The sequence below is a fragment of the Malaya genurostris genome, chromosome 3, assembly GCF_030247185.1.
Source record: "Malaya genurostris strain Urasoe2022 chromosome 3, Malgen_1.1, whole genome shotgun sequence".
Classification (NCBI taxonomy): Eukaryota; Metazoa; Arthropoda; class Insecta; order Diptera; family Culicidae; genus Malaya; species Malaya genurostris.
In genome coordinates, this window is record NC_080572.1 from 235,215,537 (window position 1) to 235,230,606 (window position 15,070).

Genomic DNA, 15,070 nt, shown 5'->3' on the forward strand with positions numbered 1-15,070 from the left:
TTATGATATAAATGTATTTCAGCGTTCATCATTAAACAGCTGCACGAAAAAAATTTCATTTTAATATGAGCAATCAAACACGCTCAGACGGAAAAGTTTCATTATTTCTTTCTTCCTTTTTGTGGTATCTGTATAAATCTGTATTTAATTTGAGAAATCTGTATAAAATCTGTACTCTGTATTAAATCTGTATGCGCATGTAAAAATCTGTATAAAACAGATAAATCTGTATAAATGGCATCTCTGAATTGACAAATCACCCTTGCAGCATACGTCAAAAATAACTGTCAAAATCAAACGAACATGTCGACTAGTTTGTTCCTATGTCGACTATCGGAGTTGATATAACGAATAATAAAAAATAATTTAATGACATGGCTGACTGTGTCGTTAGTGTGTGCTTGGTCGTGGTAAGTTTTTCTAACTAAAATCGTGGTTTATATCGAGCAAAATTATTGTCAAAGACTGCTGTAAAACGTAGCGTATTGATCGATTTAACGTTTCCGCATGTTAGATTGTAACAGGCGATATTTTCCTTGGGGATTTTTCGAAGTGAAAAATTTGCTCCCATTTTTCGAGTTGTCTGACATGTTACCAAAACCTAATGCACTTTAGTTCTTGTGTGATACTGTGTAATACAGAAAAAAAGAATTAGAATTTATCGCCCGGAAAAATCAAACGGGATGCGCACAGTGCCTAATATAAGATACTGAAATACTGTCTGAATAGCTTTTTTATCGATCAATATTTTACCCGACAATTCTTTCTCCTTTCTCTTTGCAGCTTGTGTAACTAAAAACCGCTATTTTAGACTAAAAAGCAGTATAATTGAATCTACACCTACAAAAGCAACCAAACAGAAAATCAAACACTACTCATCAATATTGTTTTTTTTTCGCAAATCGTAAACAACGGGAAAATACTCAAAACATTTCAAATCTTTCACCGAAACCAAGAATTCGCGACATTAATATTAGTGTTATCGAGAAAAAAGCCTTAAAGAAAAATCGTAATGCAATTGTGATCTCCAAGTTTATTTCTTTTCATTTTTTGTTTGAAAACCAAACAAAACAAAAAAACTGTTTATAAAAGAAAAAAAAAGTATTGAGGGACAGAAGTTATAACAAAACAACTCAGCACGCATTTACGACATCTCTTTGGAACCAAGATTTAACGGAAACAAGATACTACTACCAACGCCACCACCATCATCATCAGGGTACAACCTGCCTGCCTGATTAGCGAGAGAAAAAGGAAGCGGATACGACAAGTTACTGCTGCCCGGCAGAGTCAACAGCACCAGCTTCAACGTTCACAACCGGAACATCAGAGTGAGTACTTATTTGGTTCATTCCGGCGCATTACTTACTAATATGCCGTTTTATCAACCAGTTTCGTATTGTGAGTTGTTTAGATAAAATTACCCGAATTTATGCAAAGGAATCATAAACAGTCCCACTCCTATTTGCGTTTTGTCTTGAATTGAACTGTGCATAACAGCTCAGGACGAAACCAAGAACTTAATAGACAAGTCACAGAGTGATAGGAAAAGAAAAAAAAACTTATTTGAAACAGAGTTTTCCATGCTCCAGTGGTTCGACAATCAGATCGACACGAATACTTTCTCTATTGAGAAAGGTATCGATAGTTACCATTAAATCATAATTTTTGACATGATGGGTCCAAATTTGTAAATTATTATTGAACACAATGTACACTCTCAATACCTTAAATTGATTTAATTATCTTCAGATTCATAATTGTTTGTAGTCTGGTCGTACTGATAAGTTGCTATGAACTTTAAATCTATTTCATCCATTTATGAAATTCTCTTCAATTTTTAATGTTTATTATTATGCTGTAGGAGAGTATCTTAGAATTCGGTCATCGAAAACAGAACTTCATTTACGTAATCGTGAGACGTAGAAGATATTGTTGCATGTTCTAGAGTAGAGCATACCGTTCGAATAAAATTGAATATTTAGACACTTGAGTATTATAATTATAGCATTATATACCGACAAAAGGCTTGTTCAATTCCAGCTGGTTGATTACACTGCGCTATTTAGATTAAACCCAATAAAACACTTTCCTGTATGAATTTGATTTATAGAAGTAACAGGAGTGCAGCATTGTGCATGTCGCAAACCCACAGCAGGTTCAACGTGTAAATTGTCGTGGCCTGCGCTCCTGTTACTTCTACGTATGGTAGTCAAGTTAAATTCACTAATATTTTTTAATCAGCTGCATAACATGCTTTGTGATTGATTTTTATTGTTTTTTTTTATTATAAATTCACAGCACTTGGCTGCTTCTAAAAATGATTTTGCACTACCACCATGTCAAATCCACTGATCCACTTATCAACACACACTGAACATTTTCAGAAATGTTCAGTTTTCGTGCTTCGGTGATTTTATTCATTATGTATCCTAATCGTAATCTTAAGGCCAGCTTCCTCCAAACAATTTTCAAAAACTCTATAATTTTTTTCCGTAAATTGCTAGAAAATACTCTTTGAAATGACACCGAATAAGTCTCGATGGTACACGCGTTCGAGAAGTTGATAGAAAAAAACAAATTAAAACTTTGTTCGGCTTTTTCTTGAAACCACATTTTTTTTTAAATGAGTGTCACTCGTATCTCAAAACAATTGCACGTTTCAACATGAACCAAACTTGGTCAGAACTACAACCAAAAATATTCATTACTATTTGAAGAAATGATTAACAGTTTAAAGTGCATAAAAAGCTTTATTCGCCAATTCGATACAAAATATGAAATTGTTTTTCTCTTTGCTTTCCGATGATTGGTTACGAAGAAATGATGACACCCACCAGCAAATCGAACAAACTGTAGCCTGTTTTCAGAGCCGCCATGTTCAAAAAAGGGAAATTTTTATTTATGAAGTTTTATATATGTACTTTTATCTGGAGTGGAGGAACCTGGCCTTTTTTTAAATAACTATTTATTGGAATATGAGTTAAAATTAAATTATTAGGATTTAAATTGGGTGTTCAGCCACAAGTGGTGACTTTTCAGCCCTATTATATATATGATTTGGTTGTTACCATGAGGACATCATTTGCTTCCGCAATTCTGAGATTTTTGTGTAGGGAAAATTCTAAACCTACTTGTATTGTGTAATGGGGAAAAAGAACTTATATACTAACTTACTAACTAATACAGAGAGCGAATCGATTCAATTGAAGATTGCATCGATTTTTGTCGGAATTTGCTTATAATATTATGTGACATTACATCTAATGGTTCTATATTTGTGAGTCTGTGTAACTCATTTGTACTAAACCAGGGAGGACGCTTCAAAATCATTTTCAGAATTTTATTCTGAATCCTTTGAAGCGTTTTCTTCCTGGTGGAACAATAACTTGACCAAATTGGTACTGCATAAAGCATGGCTGGTCTGAAAATTTGTTTATAAATTAACAATTTGTTTTTTAGACAGAGCTTAGAATTTCTGTTTATAAGAGGATATAAACATTTAATATATTTATTACACTTTGCCTGGATTCCTTCAATGTGATCCTTGAAAGTGAGTTTTTGAGGAACCTGGCCTTAAGATGATTTTCACAAGATGATGCTTCTATTTTCAGAACCACATATAGTGGTTCAATGTAATGAAGTGCCTCAAAAGTAGTGGGAAATGCTCCTGTCATTATCATTCGGCGCATCTGTTGGAGATAATGAGGCTTTGATTGAATTGTTGCAACTGTTTCTTTCTGCCTCCACACAAAGCAATTTTAAATTATCTAAATCCATTGAATGTACCTGGCTTTGAGATCCACGTGTTTCCGGAAACACGCCTTCATAGCGCAGTAGTTCAAAAGCCCATTTTCACGCTCTTAATTGATAACTAATTAAAAACGTGGTTTCTGAAGTACAGTGCTCCTATTTCGATGTCCATAAACATAATTTAGTGTGAGAGTAACCATGGTAACGAATATATACTGAAATATCATTACAAATGTCAAGGACAAGAATATTTGAAAAGAACATATCTCGCCTGCAGACGATCGCAGACGAGCAATTCAACCACGGTATGAAAGCTCTTTTGAAGTAGTTTTATATGTAAGTTGTCTCATCTGCACCTTTTGATGATAGACAAGTTGAAATTTTGTGAAAATATGAAAAATGGCTCAATTTCATTAAATTGAAAAGATAGGGGCATAGTATGTTTGAGAAAGTTGTGTATTTTTGAATGATGAAAAACTTTGTAGAACATGAAAAACTTATAAATTGAAAATATATATGCTTTCTTACAAAAAATGGTTTAAGGATACCCTTTTTTCAGAAAATACATTATATGATGAATTACATTAAAGTTACGGGAATAGTATCTTTAGCAAATTTGTCTAAAATAACTTTCTGCACAACTTTGTCGAAGTTACTTAGCTCCTATGTTGGCCCTGAACTAAAATACTGTTATCTGACTTTTAAAGGAAAATAATCACATAAATAATATTTTCCATAACATGACGCGTATCATTCTGAATAACTTTGCTGAAAACACTGTACCTCAAAAACCACGAAAGCTTAATTTTCAAAACTCGCGAAATATTCTGAACCGCGTGTTTGTTCCTGAACTGCTTTAGAATCTAGGAAAGCTTCTAAGTATGATTACTTTTGTGAGGATGTTTTCCCAACGCTGTGAACAACTTCATGTAACAGTGTAGTACGCTGATATGCAACGGCGCAGTTAGGTCACTGTAGAGTAACATGGAGTAAGTTGATCAGATTTTTCCAGTATGTAGGGAAGATTGGGGTAAAAAGATAATTTGTCGAAATCAACCATCTCTCGTTCGATAACTGTTACCGAAGTATGTGTTGTCAAAAAATAAAATAAAATAAAAATAAATAAATAAAATAATAAGAACAGTTTACGAAAATTGTGAATCGTTCCCTCAAAAATTGAGAACATAACCCAAAGAGTAGAGTCGCACACTTTTCCGCCTGCCGATTATAGTGATAGTTGCCAAAAAAGTACCGTGAGGCAAATTGATACACTAACATTTATTTTCGCAAGTCACGATCTTTTCGTGAACCTCATGGACGCTATCGAGGAGGCAATAAGAGTATTAATCATTCAATTCGTAGAAAAATCGCAAATTTCTATTTCTACGCGTTTCGCTTTCGGCTCGTCAGTGCTTTAAAGCAGTTTTTTTAAACTGATCTGCCATCTCGCGCCTAGCAATTCAATTTAAACCACCAAGCAGACGCAAAGTTTATGCAACTCTCAAATAATTTTTTACAAGTGCCATATTATTTTTGACGTCTCAGGTGTAAACGAGTGACGTCTTTATTACTGGTCGTCGCAGAATGTGAACATTTAAAGGTTTTGTTGGTATGTACAAAAACACATATTTTGTTTCTATTTCTTCGCGTTTCGCCTTCGACTCGTCAAAATTTTTTTTATCTTATCTCTCACAAAAATTATCCGTAAATATATACAATAAAGGGCTTCATTGACGATTGTAATGTATTTGAGGCACCTTCTGAATTTTTCATATTTAATTGAGCTCAAAACATTGTTTATAAGAGCTGAATTTTCCATTTTGCCCTACCCATTTACCATTTTATCCACCGATGGAACAAAATGGTACAAAAATTACACTTCGGAACCATATAGCACATCCTACAAAATTAATATAATTATATGTTTTAATGCTGGAAATTTACCATTTTGTCCCAGTATCCCCCAGAAAAGCGCAGGTTTGGCGTTGTTTTTTAACTTTTCATTCTCTCAATAAGAATCGATACTATTCCATAAAGCACCTTGCCACTTTGACAAAAAAATATCTGGTTTGATTCCAAAACTTTCTTTATTTACGTCTACAACAGATGTTTATTTTTTCTAGTATATTTGATTATTTAAACGAATATTTTCATCAAAATGTATTTTAGTTGTATGTTCCTGTCAATATCATTGGCCAAAATTCATGCATTTTTAAATGAAATCACGTCGAAGAAAATGTGAAAAAAAATTATTCCGCATGAAAATATAGCAAATTTTGTTGTAGTTTTTGTAAAATCGCTTTAGAAATGTCACATAAAAAAACGCCACTTCATAGAAAATTTAAACACAGAAAACAACAAGCAACAAAAGTAAATGCTGTTTTTTGATCCTACAAAATTTAATGCACTTTTTCTTTTCATCGTACAACGAATCAACATTCGTATCATATTTGAGTGCAGACTTTTTTATATTGTTTATCCAGGCCCGGCTTTAACAATTATGGTCGTTCTATACTGAAGCACTACTTTAGGCATAGATTAAATAAAATTTTTATACAATAAACGTAATTATCAAACAGGTGTAGTTTATCTGTAATTCAAAGTAAGTGAAACGTCGACAGTATTGTAGTATTTAATTTTAGTTATTCAATTTGGATTCCTTAAAAGAATTTTTAGTTCCACTGAGATTCCACACTAGTTAATTGCACATCCTAAAATAAATTGTTTGTAATTTCAGTTCACTTGTTTTTTTTGTTTCTGTTGATTTTCCAGTTTTTATCAATTGAGATAGGGTTGCGGCCACTAACAGGAGACTTTTGGTGTGGGCAGAGATGGCATTTCTTTAAAGCGATACATCAGGGCGTAGGTTTCAATTAAACATTTGCTCCGCTCCACACAAAGAGGAAAGCGCACTTCCTCTCAGTGTCCAGACAGACAGACTTTGAGTGCGTGCTTGTTTTGAAAGAAGCTGGTGCGAGAGAATAACATTCTCTTCGCACGAATCGCTCTCACGTGCTTTCGCCTAAATACACCCAAGTGATCGCTGATGCGTGATGGTGAGCGAACACTTCTGTGAACTTTAATTAATAGAGAGTAGATCTGGTCTTGCTATGAAAAATTTGCAATGAAAACTGAAAATTTAACGATAAATTGTTTTATTTTGCTGATTTTGCGTGCCCCACGCTTCTTCTACGCAAACCATACACCAGAGTGCTCACTGGCGTGTACACCTCTGTGAAAGTATCTGCATCTAACTCAAAGAATTTATTAGCTAATGCTCTAGCACTTTGGTGCGATTCAGTGGAGAGGTAAAAGGAAATAAACAAACGCACACATGATGCGTGCACACTATATAAAACAGTGGTGTGTATATGTGAAAGAGAAGAGCTCTCGTTGAAGTTCAATGCGTGGGGAGAAATTTTGCTTGCTCTTCGTCACACAGAGGAGATGGACATCTCTGGGTGTGGGGGAGTGTGGTGTGCTATTAAAAAACGAAAAACCTGTTTTAATGCACCTAGTGGTGTGATGGTGCCTTTCTCATATTACTCATACTCTCATAAATGAAGGGTGATTTTTTAAGAAATATAAGATTTGTTTAAAAAAAATTAATGATGAAATATTTATTGGAATCGATAGAACGATCAATATAACCTAATGTTTAAAGTTTTTGGCCGCGGCTCCGCTTTAGATGGCCCAAGCGCAAGGTCCAATTTTGGCACACCCTCTGCAACATATTGGCCGGTATTTCACGAGTAATGCCACCGGCCCATAATCCACATCTAACAGTGTCCTTTTTGGTATGCATTGGTAGCTCTTGCAATGTTTCTGGTTGGTCTTCACTCCAGATACGGCAATTTTGCTTGTTGACGTATCCATTCAACCAGAAATGAGCTTCGTCGCTGAACACAATTTTTCAATGAAAAAGTGTATCTAATGGTGATTAAATTATATATTAAACGACGATTCATGGTGTAATTATAAACCAAACTGGACAAGTTTGACAATGACGTAAGATTCATGTGTAATCTGTCAAAAACAGTGTTGTCAGTAAAACAATCACTCTTTATTTGTATGGTAATTTTCAAAAAACTTTCCATTGAATTTTAAATCAAGAAATGTTGTTCGGCGTAATGTGTCATAATATACAAATTAAACCTGTTTTTTAAACCCGAACATAGAAGAATTTTTTACGTTTTTGTTTTCATCACCGCTCTAAATGGGGTGTACGTTATTTGGCCGAATTTTGTTTGGCATAACTTTGTTTGGCATAAATTTGTTTGGCATAACTTTTGTTTGGCATAAATCTGTTTGGCATAATGTCGTTTGGCATAAAATAAAAAAGATATACTGTTTCATTTGGCATAATTGTTGTTTGGCATAATTTCAATTGTGCATATTTTCTTTTGATTCGTTTTATTCTGGGAGTAATTTAAAAGGTTGGAATACATAACGGCCTGATAACACTTGGATTATAGGTTTTCCGATTAGTGTTGCGATTAGTGATTGGACGACTCGGACTGCGTTGCCTTGTCCGAGGTTGCCTTGTCCTCGTTGTGGTCTAAAACTACAAAATAAATTCTAAAGGCGGCTTCGCCGCCTTGCGGTTTTTTAATACGAGGCCAAGGGATAGCTCCTAGCTTTGAATAGACCGGGCAAACGAGTGGATTACAGGATTGTGTGCGGGGGTCGGCGGCCGACTCAACCGGCGTCGCCTCGGTGGCTGAGTGCCACCGAGCCTCCTTGGCTTCGTTTATGTGGCTGCGCCACATTGATAGGCACATAACAAAGATATTCACTTAAAAATCGAGAGTAAGAATCGAGCACTAATCAGAAACACTCCCAGAAATAATAGAATATTTAAAGAAAATATGCACAATTGAAATTATGCCAGATGAAAATTATTCCAAACAACAGTTATGCCAAATGAAACAGTATGTCTTTTTATTTTATGCCAAAAGACATTATGCCAAACAAATTTATGCCAATCAATAGTTATGCCAGTCAAATTTATACCAAACAAATTTATGCCAAACAAAATTCGGCCAAATAACGTACACCCCTCTAAATGATGGTTTAGAATTTTGAACACACTTCTCCCTGCAGTTCCGGAACCGGAAGTAGGACCCGGATGAAATTCAATAGCAATATATACAACCATTAGACCTTTCATTTGAGTCAAAAATTTTGAAATTCGATTCGGTCATCGCAGAGAAAATGAAATGAGTTTCGTTTTGAAGTTTTTGAGCCGGTACTTCCGGATCTGGGAGTGGGTATAGCCGGAGTCGGTTTGTTTGGCCAGCACCTCACATTACTTTTTGATAGGAACAATTTATAGACAAATTTCCCCCTTTTTGCTTCGTCGCTATGAATGCCGGACTACTATTTACGGTCATCGAAAATCGAAATCTAGTTACCGATATATCATAAATCAAGTTTTTTTTATCAATAATTAATAAGACGTACACAACATAAGTGGCTAGTTCAAGGATTTTTTTCCATTTATACATTATGAAATTCTTGAAATGAATATTTTTTTACTCATCACTATGTAATTTCGTGATAAATCCAATCCAAATAAAAATTAGCAATATTAAACGAGTATGTAAGACCTTTCATTTGAATTTGAACCAGATAAAATTTAATAGCGTTCAATGGAAATGTATGGCCTTTCATATGAATCAAAGCTTATAAAAATCGGTTTAAGTATCTCCGAGAAAATTAAGTGCATATATTTTGTTGCAATTTTTCGTGCATGTCACCAAAGACATCATATTAACAAGATATCCAGCTCTCACATTTCTCGAACAAATCATTGGCAACATCCTTTTTTGCGAGCATGTCGCCCTCAGGTGAGTCCGCATCGAATCTCATACATAGAAGTAGGGGAGAGAAATGTCAAATTCGTGCGCGCCAAAATAGCAGGGGTGCACACCCATACACTTGACATGATATATTGAATGTGATGCCGTGCGATGGCGTTGCTGAACTGAAGATTGATGTCGCTCCAAGCTGACAGGGTCTGATGTCACCCTGTAATTCCGGAACCAGAATTTCGACATCAATAGCGTTCTATGGGATCATAACACCTTTCATGTGAATCTAAGTTTGAGGAAATTGGTTCAGCTATCTGGATATTTTTTGCACATACACACAGACTTTTTGCGATTTCGACGAGTCGAGTCGAATGGCATATGATACTCAACATAATACTGATAAGCAAAAAGAAAAAAAAAAGCTTTGTTCCAGAATCAACTCATGTGGCTCTATTGTGCACGCCATTTACCAATGCGAAACCAGTATGTCCCACTTTGAGTAGTCATATCTCTGGAATGACACGATATTCTTACAGAAAATTAACACTGTAGCAGTCCCGAGTAAAGAATAACTACATGAATTCAAGATGCGAAAAACTCCGTTTACAGGAGAAACTTCCTTGAACGGAATCAGTATTATTTCTAATAATTGTAATTGATATTCTAGCGACCTGTGAATAAAATGCAAAATTTGTGGATACAGATGGTAATGCTTCTCATCGGAATGTAGTAGGAATGTTTTTGTCTATCATATACCTAAAAAAAATAGTGTAAACTTATTCCAGACTTAAAATGGTACATTTTAATAGTTAATTTATTAGACTAAGACTTAGATTTAATTTTAAATTTTTGTAAAACTGAGTCATTTAACGAGTTGTGCGTCTGTAAATTGAGTCATGTGTGTATTTACGTTACTTGTAAATTTCATAATTTATTGCTGTGTACATAATTATAATCAGATTAAACATTTCAATATTCACTTCTAAAATGATTTCAAGTAAACGATTTTTGTTCATATAAAAACCCGAGCAAGTTTTATGCATGTGCGAGAACTGATTAAGGAAGTCACTCTATATATGTAACGGTAGAGAAAATGTTCCATTTTCTTTGTTTCGATGCATAGAAACTGAAAATGAAACATGGGTTCGTGCCGAAACGATCTACGGCTGCCAATCTCTTATCCATCACGATGTTTGTGACTGATGCCCTGCGGTTTAAAAATTGACGTTAGGTCCGTGTACCTTTCCGCTGTCTTTGACAAAATTAACCACTCTATTACAGTTGCCATGTTGCACAGATTGAGCTTTGGCTCTAACATGCTGCGTTGGTTTTGTTCATACCTCAATAATCACCGATTAGCAATCAAGATAAATCACTCTGTATCCAAAGAGTTCATCGCTTGATCTGGGATTCTACAAGGCAGCCATCTTGCACCTCTGATCTTCCTCCTGTATTTTAACAATGCGAATCTTTCTCTGGAATGTCCACGTTTATCTTTCGATGGTGATCCCAAGCTGTTCCAAATAGCGCGAAGTAGCAAGGGTGCCGTTTTCCTCCAACAGCAGCTTGATTTTTTTCAAAGTATTGAAATATTCTTAATCATTGGGACTACACATTGTGTGTTGATTATATGCAGAAAAATAAATTATATTTCCGGAACCAGAAGTGACAGTCATTTGATTTTCGAGTTTGATCAATGACTCAATAGTACCCAGGTAGATAATAACAAATTTCACAATCATATCTTGTCGTGTTGTTTCTGTGCTGTCATAGCGATACTTGATATTTTCTTAATATTCCACCTAAGGAATCAAGAAATTGTACAACATCTGTTTCGCATCAAAATTAGTTATTATATCTTATTCCGTTATTGATGAGTTTTGCCAATTTCGTCAAGTACAATTGATCCAGTTGTTCTATCTTCATATAAAATCCTATTGAATAAACTGTTTCATAAATACCTGATATTGTTCAATTCTGAATGTTAGAATATTAAATAATTGAAAAGTCGTCTGCTATTACTATTTTGTTCTTGGTTTGATATTGCAATGACAGAATATTTTATTCTGTTTGTATTTTATCAATTATCAGTTAGACTTTGTTATGATATTTTAACATTATTTGTTCATCTTTACTGTTGAGATGTTTACTTCCCAAGTAACAATTTTTGTTACACTAGCTTGTTTGTAACTAGTTTGCAACCAGATATTTGAGTGATTATTACTAACATCTAACCACTTTCATGACTCAAAAAGCGCAGTTTCTACTAGTTGTTAAGTCGGCTAAAAATATGTTGTCGTTACGTTGTAATGCCATACTGAAATAACCTATCTTTTCATAACTTGAAAATAACTTGTTTCCAAGTAAACTAGTTGAAACATAGTCACCATCGACATTATAAACATTGAATGAATCCAGAATACTTTTCTATCATCAATAAAAAAGCAGAAGAGTACTTTAAATCACAAACTTGATACAAGGTACAAATTTCACAACGATTCAAAAACTGTCGAGCGGAATTCAATTTTACTTAACTGTTTTTTATGTGCCTTCAATCAAAATCTGTTTATAAATATATAAAAAATAAACAACAAAATAACCCTATGTTCAGAATGCTCAAAATTATTCCAAGTAGAGTAATTTCTCATTATTTTAATTTCATATATCATGAGAACTATAATATTATCACAATCGTTGTTCAATCCCTATATTATTTTCTTCGTGTTTATGACAGTGCATAGAACAAAAATGACTATTCTGCCTTTCACTATGTTCGGCAAAAAGTAGTTTTGAAAAAAGTAATATCCTGGTTTTATTTACGTTTCATACACTTCTTGAGACTCCATATTGTGTTCGCCATATTCAAGCCAACAAAGGTTGTTTTGTTTGCATTTTAGTTATTATAACGTTGGGAAAACTTACCGATAACTATCTGAATCAATGAAGAAATTATATGTTATAATCTTATAAAATCTAAGTTATTGCTATATTAATTTACAGTAACGATTCACATATACGTTAACGTATTTATAATGGTTTGCAACGGAAAATAAACCCTTTTTCAACTAGTAGCTAAAAACATAGCTATGATTAAAGATATGTTAGAACCAAGTAACGATAACTTACAGATGATAGTTAGTTTAATGTTTACGTTATAAAGAAACACTGCTGTCACCTTGTATTAACCAGTATAACATAAAAAACATGTTCGTGCTCTTGTTGCAACACAGTTGGGTTAAGTGGTGTCAAATCTAGTTATGGGTTGCTATTATTGAAGTCAAATAAACTTATTTTCAACTAGTGGCTAGAAGCATTGTTGGTATGAAAAATATGTTTGGATTAAGTAACGATAGCTTATAAATTATATTTAATTCAATATGACACAAAGATGTTATGATTGGAAACCTAAATAACTATTTCGTAACTAGTTATGTTATGATAAAACATTGCTGTAACCATGTTTTAACCAGTATAACATAAAACACATATTCGTGCTCTTGTTGCAACATAGTTTGGACTTTGTCGTATCAGAACTAGTTGCGGATTGCTACTTGGGTTTTAATAATGAAGTTTGTTATTGGTTTGCAAATCTCTTTTGACTGAGTCGAGTGGTATATAACACTACCGGTCTCCGAGGCTCCGTTCGAAAGTCGGTTTTTCCCGCAATTATTCGGAGTTGTCTCAGCAAAATGTAGTATAGCGATGCTCCGCATAGCTTGAGGTTTTATCATCTGAAATCAAACACCTGTTTCAATCCACCTAGTGGAGTACTGATGTCTTTCTCATCAATAATATTCTCATATGTAATACTGTGGTATTTTGTACAATCTCTGCAATCTCTGAGAAAAGTGAGTAAGATCCGTTTTGGAATATATGACCACTATTTCCGGTGCATCTGGAACTGGATACTGGGAACCAGGTTAGTAAGAATTGGTTTGTTTGGTTGCCTACTGATAATGGCTATTGATTTGTGTAGTTTTGAGTCCAGTTTAGAATTTTTTTCACAGTTTTTGTTTCGGCGCTTCAAGTTATGGTGTACAATATATAACACACTTTACACTATAACTCCGGAACCGGAAATCAGATCCGGATGAAATTCAGGAATTCCGTATGGAAACACAAGACCTTTTATTTGAATCTAAGTTTGTCAATATCGGCCCAGGTCTATTTTTATTAGTCAATTTTTCAATTTTAATTTGATATAATGCAATTTCATTCAACAATCCTATTACAGTCTGCTTTTCGTTGGGTACTGATGAAAATGAAAATCAAGTTCCTGGTATACTGCGTCATAACATATGAATAGAATCGTGACAGTTGTATCTTTTACACTGCACTAGCTACTTATTCACACAGCGCCGGACAGTAACTTGTGTTGTCTTTGATCCATCGGAAAACGCTTCCGAGCTATCGAAAAGATTCGATACGAATGAAGATTATTATCATAAATTTCGTTCATTGTCATACACCTCACGACGAAAAAGAGGTCAACGATAAAACGAAGCGATGGTTAGATTCTATAAATTGAAATTCGGATTGCCGCATTCACCGTATTCGCAAGATTTAGTCCCCAGCAACTGTTTGTTCAGTTTTTTGCAATAACTAAGTGAAAGCATATATTGGAGAAGCCAAATGAATGAAAAACTATCAGAAAAAATGATTTATTGAAAAATATACGCTCAGAGACACGACTCGAACCTGTGTTCTTATGCATTCCGTGCATACGCGCTACCATTTCGCCACTCTGAACTTTGTTATTACACTCTAACACGAAATCAGACATGGTATCCAAACATTTTCTCTGTCCATCAAACATTAGTCTTCTCGCTTTAACCCTATTCTTCCGCTCAAGCACTGAGTAGCAGAATGTATTTATAATCGCTTGTCATCTTCTTTACTGGTGCTAGTCGCTGGCTGGACATCGGCTGATTTTGATTTATTATATTCTTTGCTTGAAATTGTTTTAAATCAACAAAATTTAGGAAATTGTTGTGACGCGCTCTGAACAAAAATGAATAATGAAAAACGCATGATGGAAAGAAGAGAAGGAGACAAATCCATTCTATGATTCGTATTCTTCGCTTAACTTTTGTGCTGTCGATGTCGAATGTGTTGTAGAAACGTACAATCGTCGTCGGTAATTTTTGATCATCAATTATGCCCGAGATTTAGAGATTTTTTATACTATTTTGTTGGTAAGTACTCTAAAATTGTGTTAAGTTTCATAAAATCAACAAGTTTTTGTAAAAAAAAACAATAATAAATTTACTACTCAAAGCGAGTCTACTGGCCATTTTTGTCCCACCAAAAACGGCCATTTTTGTCCCACCCCTGTGTTTCGACTTTGCGAGGTCATAACGTAACATAATTAGCTAAAACACTCATCAAACATGATTTGTTCCAGGGAATATATTCTTCAACCCAAAATTTCTGGAACAAGAAAATTATACTTGTAGCGAAAACATCGATACTTTCGCACACACCGGCTCAAATGAGTGGATGGC

At 34.4% G+C, this 15,070-nt stretch overlaps 1 protein-coding gene across 2 annotated transcripts in view; it reads left to right on the forward strand.

Moving 5' to 3' along the window:
- Positions 1-365: 365 nt before the first annotated feature.
- The window catches only part of LOC131434669 (cold shock domain-containing protein E1), a 44,213-nt gene continuing 29,508 nt past the window's right edge, over positions 366-15,070 (forward strand). For both annotated transcript variants that reach the window (XM_058601641.1, XM_058601642.1), the window contains exons 1-2: positions 366-410; positions 784-1,331. The gene's annotated coding sequence lies outside the window, so the exon portion shown is untranslated. The remainder of the gene's footprint in view (positions 411-783; positions 1,332-15,070) is intronic.